The sequence below is a fragment of the Pleurodeles waltl genome, chromosome 2_2 (genome assembly GCF_031143425.1).
Source record: "Pleurodeles waltl isolate 20211129_DDA chromosome 2_2, aPleWal1.hap1.20221129, whole genome shotgun sequence".
Classification (NCBI taxonomy): domain Eukaryota; kingdom Metazoa; phylum Chordata; class Amphibia; order Caudata; family Salamandridae; genus Pleurodeles; species Pleurodeles waltl.
This window is the reverse complement of record NC_090439.1, coordinates 1038955622-1038965024: the sequence shown is the minus strand read 5'-3', so window position 1 is coordinate 1038965024 and position 9403 is coordinate 1038955622. Positions and strand designations below refer to the sequence as shown.

General features: G+C 50.6%; 1 long non-coding RNA gene across 1 annotated transcript in view; it reads left to right on the top strand.

Annotated features, from left to right (window-relative positions):
- The first annotated feature begins 279 nt into the window (after positions 1-279).
- Positions 280-9403, top strand: part of LOC138274527 (uncharacterized) — a 44992-nt gene continuing 35868 nt past the window's right edge. The window contains exon 1 of the long non-coding RNA XR_011200385.1: positions 280-375. This is a non-coding gene — a long non-coding RNA (uncharacterized lncRNA). The remainder of the gene's footprint in view (positions 376-9403) is intronic.

The window sequence follows — 9403 nt, the reverse complement described above, 5'->3', positions numbered from 1 at the left end:
GTGTTGCGCTTTACGATTTTTGTTTTAATCCAATAAACACTGTTATATTATAAATAATTAGTTTTACAGATGAATATGCCTAAATAGACAATCTGCTGCAGTTTGTATTTTTTTCTTAGACTTTTTTTGTTTTTTTCTGACGAATGCTAACCAATTTTGAAGAAACTTGACAATTCAAAGATGGTTGCCGGGCTTGCAGACCATTAAACAGCGGTCATCTTGTTTCGCTAACTTTCTCCTTGCCTGTCTTCTTTAGTGCCTGCTGCTCGCGGGGCATGTCGGGAATGTGCGGCTTCCCACGTCTCATTCTTCTCCTTGGGACGGTTTCCTGTCGCCCCGGCTCGGGTCACTCGCTTCTCTTCCCCCGGTAACGAGGTGAGCTCGCTCAGAGGCCAGGGAGCCGGTAGTGGGTGAGAGGGGGCGGGTGAGAGAGGGAAAAGTGAGGTCGCCCTTTGGCTGTCCTGCTTGGTGCGGGGGTAAGTGGTCTCGCACGTCCCATCGGTACTAACAAGGCTCTGGCGGGAACAAACAGGTCTCTCGCCGCTTCTGGGGTCCAAAACATGTTCATAACGCTCAGCCTTCATACGGCCCCGTCGCCCGTCGGAATTTGACATGTCACCATAAGATATCTTTATCCTCCTGTTCTCTACATTGACTTTAAAGCCCTTGTTTTATACGAGGGAATAATAAGCCATGGTTTCAGTCATGACTTCTCCCCTTTGACCCGTTTGATCTCGATGAGATAAAATCTTCTGCGGAAGTTCACGTTGCTACTAAAACTGTGAGCGCGTTGGACCTGGTTAGGTGCTGGCATTAGTTATGTACAATCTATGAACATGCAATTCGATTACAATAATTTGTTAAAACTGTCAAGTGGACATCATCGAATTTGAATGTTTTACTTTTTGATTCTTATGAGTAGTCCTGCAAGGTTACTTTCCTGTACTCATCGACGAGTTGTCCCATAAGATCTGTTATTAAGAAAATAGGCAGTAAGCCCTTTTTAAATGTCTTTTAAACGCCGACTTATCTGTAACAACGTTTTTCGGTCTTGTCAGTGGAATCATAGACTGTTGGACGATCGCTTTTGTTTTTGAGGGTGCTCTGGAGACAAACGTTTTCACCAGGCTGGAGTAGTGGACGTTAGGCATTGTATTATGGATGCCATGTTTAAAACCAGCAGTATTCTATCTTTAGCTCGCTAAGTGAAGGTTTTTCAATCGACTGTGTTTTTGATTTACATGTTTTTGTAACATTAACTGGTAGGTACATCAGATAATTCATTAATTGTTGCATGTTTTGTTATGTTGAATCCTATTGCTGAAGTTTTGAAGTGAGAAAGGTCAAGCCATTTCTCACCAGACTAGTCCATAAGAAAGTTGTTGAAAACAAGAGTTCCAAATTGAAACTCTCAGTGCATATGGCGAGGAATGTGGTCTCTGAAATGCATGTTGCGTTACCCTGAACATTGATTAGGATGATGCGGTCATTCAAGAATTGTTGATTTATTTCAATTTTTTCCAGGGCATACGTCTAATGGGTTCTATAGTTGTCTTGGAAGTGTTTATTAAAGAGTGGTATGCAGGTGTCTCTTTATTCTTCAAACGCAATTGCTGACACTTGAGAGTGAAGAGTTTTATGTGAGTAATTGGTTTGGTAGAGATGCACTTGTATGAGGAGTAGGCCAAAGGGTCACGGGGGTATTGAGGGCAGCTATGTATGTGCTTGAAAATACATTGTCTGGTTCATTATGGTGAGTCGACGTTGGATATTTACAGCAAGGCTGTATTTGGTGGCCGAACAGCTATGAATTTGGCGTCAATCCTGTCCTGGATTTACTCAATATGTTTTTTTTTTTTTATAACCAAATGTAATTTTTTTTTTTTTTAAAGGTACAGGTAAATATACAAGTAACTTACAAACTTTGGTCTTTTTGACACCGGCTGGACAGTTAATTCTGGTCTAACATTTGTGTGTTCGAGATATCTAAAAAGATCCGAAGTACCATAATTTGGCAGTACAAGGAGAGAGGAAAATGGAGCATGAGTATACATTTTGTCTGAGCCCCTTTAGATTAGTAATCCCGCCCATTTCCCCCATATTTTCTCATATTTATGGGGACATACCCTTGATTCATACACCACTTTTTCTTGGGCTGCACACCAGTCCACCCCCGTCTTCATTTCTGAAGAGAGGGACCCTTGGCGGTTTTCCAAGCGGCCGCTATGTCTCTCTTGGCCACCATATGCGCTGTTCCAACCAACGTCTTATCTGCTCTAGATCCCTCCATGTCACTCATCACACCCAGTAGTACCATTTTGGGGGTCAGTACCTGTGATGATCCTAAGGCAAAGTTCAGCTCGTGGTTTACTCCCTCCCTCCCAGAACTTTCAAATCACGGGGCAGGACCATATCATATGAAAAAATCAGCCTGGTCCTCCCTGCATCGTGGGCATTGAGCAGCACCGAGGGCTCCCATCTTGTACAGTCTATCCGGGGACAAATATGCTTTATGTTAAAAAAAAAAAAAGAATTGCGTCGCCCTCAGCCTCGTCGACACCACTAGCGTCCGGGGAGCCATCAGTGTCTCTGTCAAGTCTTCTTCCTCAAGTGGTCCCACCCATTTCTCCCATCCCTTCCTAAGGTGGTCTAGGTCCCCGGGTGCATTTGTGACCAGCATTTTGTATATCTGAGAGACCCCCTTCCTCCCCAGGCTGCCCATGAGTGTTTTGGCCTCAACTGGATTGAACTCCGGTATTTGGGACTTTTCTTTCAAGTGCCTAGCAAGTGCATGCCGGAGCTGGAGATATCTAAAGAATTGCTTCGGGGATAGTTGGAACTCTTGTTGCATCTCTTGAAAGGACTTCATCAAACTTCCTTTCCATACATCCCCCACCAAGGATATTCCCAGTGTGTCCCATTTCCCGAATCCCTCCAGTTTGTCTGTCTCTCTCAGCCAACTGCCGTGCCACAGCGGTGTTTGCCGGGTAACCATTTTGTTCCAGCAAGTATTCCTTAGAGCCTCTCTCCACGCTAAGAAGACTGCCTTGGTGATGGACTCCAAATCTTTGGGGATCGGAGCCGCGTATAACACATCCATGATTTGGGGGTACCCCAAAGCGTCTAATTCTACCTGATATGCTGGGTTTGACCAACCCCTGTTGAACCAATCCTGCACCACCAGGACTTGTGTCGCCAGGTAGTACAGGTAAGGATCGGCCATGCCCAGTCCCCCATCATATACCTCTCTTCGGCAGCTCCAGGACGCTACTCTGTCTCGCTCCTCCCCACATAAAGGAGGTGGTAATTCCATCCAGTTTTTTAAACCACGAGCGCGGGATCGTGAATGGCAAGTTCTGGACTACATATAAAAGGCACGGTAGGACCATCATCTTGTATAGAGCAATACGGCCCAAAATATTCAGTGGCAATGAATGCCATTGCTTAAGGTCTTCCTGTATGCGAGACACCAATTGATTGAGGTTCAGGGACCAGGATAGCTCAGGGAGCAGTGCGATCCATATCCCTAAGTATTTAAAACTTAGCCGGCGCAGTGGAACCACCGTCTGGCAGTCGAAGCAGTTTCACGACCACGTCAGCGGGACTAGTACCGACTTGGACGGGTTCATTTTGAGCCCCGAGGCCTCCTCGAAGTGCCGCAGTAGATGGAAGCTTCGGGGTCCGATCACTCCCTGGTTTGCCATGTATAACAGGACATCATCCGCATATAAGGCCACTCCGTCTTCGCAGGAGGGGCCCCATCTCCAACCCTGGTAAACCGGGTCTTCTCTCAGCATTCCCGCTAATGGCTCAGTGGCGAGGAGAGAGGAGGGGGCAACCCTGTCGGGGTCCCCTATGAATCGGAAAGGCCGAGGTCAAAACTCCATTGACCCGCGCCGTGGGCTTGGTATATAAGGCCTGGACCAATCTACGGAATCTTGGCCCAAAACCGGCGTGTCGGAGCACAGCAAAAAGGAATTCCCAATTAACTGAGTCGCATGCCTTTTTTGAAGTCGACAAATAGGATAGCCAAGTGCTGAGGTGTCGATGTCGCCTTGCGAGGGCCACCTGGAGCCTTCGTATACAGTGGCGCGTGCTATGTCCGGTCATTAATCCACACTGATCCGGGTGCACTAGTAGGGGCAACACCCTCTTGAGGCGGGAGGCCAGCATTGTGGCGTAGATCTTTACTTCACTGTTAATGAGAGATATGGGTCTGTAATCAGCACAGGAGAGGGAGGGGGGTTGGGTCTTAGGCAGTACGACAATGGTGGCAACGTCTAGCTGGTCTGGAAAAAGGCGTAGAGATTCATTAGGTGTGGGACCAGTTCCTCCTTGAATCTTTTATAATATTCTGGAGGAAACCCATCAGGTCTGGGAGTTTTCCTAACTCCCATTGCCGCTATGGCATCGCCAATCTTCGCCTCCGTGAACGGCTCCTCCAAGACCCGTACGTCCGCGGTCGGCAGAACCGGGAGTGAAGAGTTTGTCAGAAACCTGTCTGGGGAGCCCGTATTCTCTGGATGTGTCGCTCGATATAAGGCCTTATAGAATTCAGCGAACGTTTCGGCCACCTTTTTGGAGTTCAACCAACCGTTCCCCTTGTTCATTGCATATCTCGGGGACGATTCGGGGAGTCTGTTGTTGGGAAATCAACCAATATAGTAGTTTCCCTGTTTTGTTGCCCCAACCGTACACTCGTGCCGTGGAGGCACGCCACATGTGTTTTGCCGCTTCTAGGGATAAACTACGTATCTCCTCCTGAATCAGCAAGAGGTGTCTGGTTATCCGTTCGTTCGAGTGTGATTCTTGCTCTGCTTCAAGAAGAGTGGCACGGGCCTCCAGCTGGGCAATTTGGGAGTCCCGGGCGCGTTCCAGAGCACGGATTAGGCCCTTAGCTGTCCCTCTCAGTACCACCTTACTTGCAGCCCATAGGGTTCCGGGTGATCTCACCGAGCCCTCATTAATATTAAAGTAATCACGTAATGATTCCCTTAAGCTATCGACAACTTCTTCGTCTTGTAAATGCCAAGCGTTTAGCCTCCATATGGGACGGATCATCGGGTCTGCGAGGCCCATCTTGAGCCAAACCGGCGCGTGGTCAGAGATCCCACGCAGTAGAATCTCGATGTGGGAGAGGTGTCCACATTCCCTGGCTGACACAAACACCAGGTCAATCCTGGATTGTGTGCTGTGGGCTGCTGAACTGTGTGAATTGTTTGCGTCTAGGGTGCCACGCCCTCCAGGCATCACAAAGCCCCGTTGATGTCATCCATCCTTCCAAACTAGTGGCCAAGGCTTGTCTATGGGCTGAGGGTCCCCCACTCGTGTCCAGCCCTGGGTTTTGGACTGCGTTGAAGTCGCCCTCTATCACCGTGTTCCCAGGGGGCAGCTCCGCTAATAGTCTTGTCAGATCTCCTAGAGTCTTACGCACCATGTTCGGGGGAGCATAAGCGCTTACAATGTTAATTGTTTGGCCCTCTACCGTACCTGAAATCGCCATATATCTCCCTTGCGGGTCTCTCCATTCTTGTCTCACTACCAGAGGTAGTGAGTGATGCAGCAATACTGCAACCCCTCTTGAGCCTCTCGTAAACCCTGCGTGGAATACCCTGTCAAATCCCTTACGGGCTAAGAAGGGGCATTTATTCCCCATGAGATGTCTCCTGTATCAGGAGTATGTTGGGTTTATGTCTGTGAATGTAAGTGAGCACCGCTGACCTTTTTATCTTATCAAGGAGCCCGTTGACGTTCCATGATATTATGTGTGTGTCGTCCCCTTTACCCATCCATAAACTGACCTCATTGATCTCTCCCTCGGTTCTTTCTGTGCGCATCCGGGCTGACAGAATTCACCCCTGTCTGTGTGCTTTCTTTGTCGGAGTGACTTACTACTATTATTTCCAGCCGGTAGTGGAGACCCTAGACCTACATTAACTGTAAAGAACAATAACAGCCTGTTGGCTGGGTAGAACCAAACCTGTCCCCCCAACTCCCTTCCCACCCCATACTTCCCATCCCCCCCCCCCCCGAAGCATCTGTCGTCCAATACCAGCAGCTCATTCCCAAACATAATGAGCTGATAACTTTTAGTGTCTGAGCTATGGTGGACCCCTCCATACTTGCTGATTAAGAAGTGTTGAGTTTTGTTACGCTTGAACATAAGCGCCGTGACCTCGTTTTGGTCTCTGGCCCAACTTTCCCCTCTCTAGAGGAGGACTCACAACACTGGGCTTCGTGAGAAGTCAGTGTCTTCTGCTGTTCTGGGGAGCAGTTCCCCAGAGTCTCCGGGTCGCCGGTCCCCTCCCGTGTCTCTCGGTCTCCCTTCTACCCCAGGCCCCTGGGTTGTCTCCTCCGCGGATCCTCTTGGGGAGCCTGAGATCGATTCTCCTCTCTCCTTGCGCCTTCTGGAGTGAGTTCTCCGGCGGGACCCTCCCGGTTGTCGCGGCTGGTTGTTCCTCTGTTGGCCAGTGAGTGCCAGTCGCCGCTCCTACCCACCAAGGCCCATCGGGACCTCCTCGGTTAGCCATTTCCAAGCCTGGTCGGGGGATTCAAAGAAGTAGGTCTTATTGTTATGAACCACCCTTAGTTTGGCCGAGAAGAGAAGGCAGTACGGCACCTCCATCGCCCTCAGCTTTCGTTTAACTTCTGTAAACGAGCGGCGTTGCATTTGAACGTCTTTTGGTGTAGTCTGGGAAAACCATGACTTTGGTTCCATCACAGTGCAGGTCTCCTTTTGATCTTGCCGCTTAGAGTATCGCATCTGTCTCTGAAGTTGAAAAGTCTAAGGATCACTGGCCTCGGTGGAGAGCCCCGGGGGAGGGGGGGGTCTAGCCTGCAGGGCCCGATGTGCGTGCTCAATCGCAAACCAGGGTGTCAGAAGATCCCGGGGCAACCAGTCCTCCAGGAATGTGGCCAGGGAGGAGGCGGCGGTGTTTTCGGGCAGTCCCACAATTCTGAGGTTGTTGCGGCGGGATCTGTTTTCGGAATCTTCAGCCCTTCTGTATAGTTCTGTTGTCCGAGTTGTTAGTGTTGATACCTGTATTTTGAGGGCTGCCAGATCGTCTTCCACCGTGGAGATTCTGGACTCCGTATCCGTAATCCTCGCTGTTGCATTACGAAGGTCTTGGCGTACCAGGGCCACATCCACCCTCACTTCTCCAATTTTGCCTTCCACCGCTTCTTGGGATGATTGTATTGCTTGAAGGATAGCCGCCAGGTCGCTGTTCCCGGCCTGCCTCCCTTCGCCACTCTCTGCCCTTCGGTCATCTTTTGGGGCTCCACTGGGGCCCGTGGCAAATTGGTCGATGCGCGTCTGCGGCGGGGCGGGTTTGTCTATCTTTGCTCATTTTAATTGCCTTTTGGGGCCATCAATTTCTGACGGAATGCCCACTTCTGCCAGTGTGCCCACCTCCGCCGATGTGCCTTGGCTGTGATTCCTTTCTCGTGGTACAGATTGGCGGAGGGGGGCAAACACTCTTCACCTTTTGGCCACAGGGACCTCCGTCTCTCTTCACACCGGCATCCCCATTAAGGCCTGTTCCCCTCCTCATCCACCTCACACCCCCAGGTCCTGGGGCTCCTGGGGCCGAGGGATATTAGTCACGGGGGTAGAATAACCGCTCCCTCCTTCTCTCAGGGCCCCGGAGTCGTCTCCGCTGTGTCCTCCAGAGGGGGCCCGGATCAATGGGGTCAGAGGCAGCAGTCACTCACCAGCACGAGGGGAGGAAGAAGTAGGGAGGCCACGCGACCAGTCATCGTCCTTCGGGGCGCTCCCTGGTGTTCGCCAGGCCGTCGGACTAGCCTCAGTGCCGCCCGCGCTCAGCTTTGCCGGGTTCGCAGCGCGGACCGGGTGTCATCGGTCCCATGTGCTGTCTCTGCGATTCTCCTTCTTTTCAGGCAGGCCGCCCGTGGCCCCAATCATCGGCGATCTGCCTCCGTCTCTCTTCACACCGGCATCCCCATTAAGGCCTGTTCCCCTCCTCATCCACCTCACACCCCCAGGTCCTGGGGCTTCCGGCGGCTGAAGGGTATTAGTCACGGGGGAGAATAACCGCTCCCTCCTTCTCTCAGGGCCCCGGAGTCGTCTCTGCTGCGTCCTTCAGAGGAGGCCCGTATCACTGGGTTCAGGGGCAGCAGTCACTCACCAGCACGAGGGGAGGAAGAAGTAGGGAGGCCACGCGACCAGTCATCGTCCTTCGGGGCGCTCCCTGGTGTTCGCCAGGCCGTCGGACTCGCCCCAGCCTCAGTGCCGCCCGCGCTCAGCTTTGCCGGGTTCGCAACGCGGACCGGGTGTCATCGGTCCCATGCGCTGTCTCTGCGATTCTCCTTCCTTCCTTTCAGGCAGGCCGCCCGTGGCCCCAATCATCGGTGATCTGCCGGCCGCCTTTCATGCGCTCGGAGCATCCGCCATTTTGAGTACGGGCGCTCCGTTCGTTTTTCGGCTCCCTTTAGGCCCGCGGACCCCGGGACGCAGATCGGACGTCCCAGGGGCTGCCCCGACCTTCCGCCGCCTCCCCTCTCCTCCGGGGAGGGCCGTTAATGCGTGTTTCTTGAGCGGATGACGGAGGGGTCCGGATCACCTTTAAGGTGCGGCCGCCATCTTGACGCTCAAGCCAGAACCGATTTACTCAATATTAGTGCTAGAAAATGTTGAGGCTTTGACTTGTGAGGTAGACTGTTTGACATGTATAGATGTGAGGGAGCTCTCAATATTTCACATGTTTTGCACAGTTTGATGTGTTGACCAGTCTGTCTCCCAGGATTTCTTGGTTAAAAGATAGCTTTGTCTTAGTTCATCAGGACCTCGAATCTAGATGAGATGTTTGTTTGCCACCTTTCACACCTGTTGACGGGGGTAAGATGAATCTTGCTGTTTGTGTCTAGTGTGTTTTAGTATTCTCTTAGACAGTTTCTGTAAGAAACAAATTGATGTTGTCAAAGCGCCTGCTGACAATATTTATTTTGTCTCCCGCAATGGCACCTTCAGTGGAAGCAGAATGGGCTTATGTTATGTAATGGGATACATGTTTGGCTCACGTACACTTAATGGTTTAGTGGCGCTAAAGCTATGAACATAATGTTGCTATGTTAACGGTGATTTGAAGAATTCGGCTATTACAAGGTGTACCAGAGTAGATGAGACGAGGTCAGAGGCTCAGAAGAAGGATGTCCCAAGTGGAGAGAGGAGAAAACGGAGAAGTTATACTCTCCCCAGCTTGCATGATAAAATGAGAAAAGCCAATTAGGATCTGAGAACTCCTCCACGCGTGCCATCTCAGGAAATATTTCTTTTACACCATAAAACTACCCTCATCCCACTGGAACTTACGAGGGCCTTTTTATATTATGTTGTATTAATACAAGCATTGAAAACGAGAGCTTTTGGTGTTACAACCCTCAC